This window comes from Myotis davidii, unplaced genomic scaffold (assembly GCF_000327345.1).
Source record: "Myotis davidii unplaced genomic scaffold, ASM32734v1 scaffold135, whole genome shotgun sequence".
Taxonomy (NCBI): domain Eukaryota; kingdom Metazoa; phylum Chordata; class Mammalia; order Chiroptera; family Vespertilionidae; genus Myotis; species Myotis davidii.
This window is the reverse complement of record NW_006289813.1, coordinates 14,936,881-14,938,635: the sequence shown is the minus strand read 5'-3', so window position 1 is coordinate 14,938,635 and position 1,755 is coordinate 14,936,881. Positions and strand designations below refer to the sequence as shown.

The 1,755-nt window shown below is 46.2% G+C and overlaps 1 long non-coding RNA gene across 1 annotated transcript in view; it reads left to right on the top strand.

Annotated features, from left to right (window-relative positions):
- The window catches only part of LOC107182889, a 20,248-nt gene extending 19,857 nt beyond the window's left edge, over positions 1 to 391 (top strand). Inside the window, exon 3 of the long non-coding RNA XR_001513649.1 lies at positions 379 to 391. This is a non-coding gene — a long non-coding RNA (uncharacterized LOC107182889). The remainder of the gene's footprint in view (positions 1 to 378) is intronic.
- Positions 392 to 1,755: the final 1,364 nt, after the last annotated feature.

Below are 1,755 nucleotides of genomic sequence, written 5' to 3'. Positions count from 1 at the left end.
TCTCAGAGCTAGAGCCGAGATTCAGAGCTAAAGCCGGCTCTCAGTTCCAGTGACAGCCATAGCAGGTAAATAAATCCGAGAATAAAAAAAGAAAAAAGAAAAAAGGAGAGGTTGAGAGCTTCAATCACCTGCCAGCCTGAAAACGGCTCTCAGCCCCTCACTCAGACTGGCCAGGCACCCCAGTGGGGACCCCCACCCTGAAGGGGGTGTGACGAGCTGCAAACAGACATCATCCCCTCATCCAGGCTGGCCAGGCACTTAAGCCGGACCCTCACCCTGATCCAGGACACACTTCAGTGCAAACCAGCCAGCCCCCACACATGCACCAGGCCTCTATCCTATATAGTAAAAGGGTAATATGCAAACTGACCCTAACAGCAGAAAGACTGGGAATGACTGGTCACTATGACACACACTGACCACCAGCGGGCAGACACTCAATGCAGGAGCATCACATGGGAGGAGCTCTGCTCAGCCACAAGCCAGGCTGATGGCTGCCAGTACAGAGGTGGTGGTGGGAGCCTCTCCTGCCTCCTCAGCAGCATTAAGGATGTCCAACTGCAATTTAGTCCTGCTCCCCGCTGGCAGGTGGACATCCCCCGAGGGCTGCCGGGCAGCCAGAGTGATGTCTGATGGCCATCTTAGTCCCAATCCCCCAGGGAGTGGGCCTAAGCCAGCAGGTGGTCATCCCTGCAGGGTCCCAGACTGTGAGAGGGCACAGGCTGGGCTGAGAGACCCACCTCCCCCAGTGCACAAATATTTGTGCACCGGGCCTCTAGTATAGTATATGCTTATATAACATGTATTAATGCTTATAAGTTTGGTGGTCTGTATCTTTTCTTTTATGAAGGATACTAGCCTTCTGTTTTATCACCATATATCTCATAATGAACTAATATTGTGTTTATTTATTTCGCAGTGTATCATCTTACAATTTAGATCACAGTTTCTCTACTTTTTAAGATTTTTGTTTGTGTCTGAGTTGCCTGTGTTTCTTTCCCTGAATCCTTCTACATAGATATTAACTTATTCTTTGAGCTCTGCTGCACTCTGACAGTGAGTGGGGTAGGGGCAACAAGAGGACTGGGGTTTGCTTGCTAGTGGCATGACCCCTCTCACCTTACCAGTAAATGAGTTCAGGATATGGAACCTACAGCACCCAGAGCACTCTGGTGTTTCTCACCAAAGAACTGCCTTACCGCCTCCATTGAATTCCCTAGAATCTGTCAGATATATTTTTGCTCTGGAAAGAGAGGTTGGGGCAGCACTGTTTCTTCCTCTAGACTATTCCACCTTCCCTGAGTCACCCCTGATGTTCAGCGTACCTGGCCCATCTTGTCCTGTCACCCCTTCAGGAGCTGGAACTCACCCCCTCATCACACCCAAGGCCATGAAGCACACCCTGTGGGCTGCAACTGAACTGCCCTGTCCGCCTTCTTGGGAAATCCCACACTCCACCATGCACTCCCTCCTAAAAGAAAATAATGTTAGTAAATTTACAAGTGAATACCTATTTAAATATGTGTATTATTTTTTAGTAAACCTATTTTACTTATTTTATTTGTTTGTGTTAATTCCATTTTTAGTATATAGAATTGGGTATTTGTCTTAATACTATTTTTCACTTCGGCATCTCAATTGCTAAATAAGAGAGAAATTATATTCTTGATAGTTATAGCATGTGTTCTGTGACAAAGTAAGTGGAAATATTTAACTTTTTTGAATCATAAGTTGGTATATCTAAACAGTGTTAAA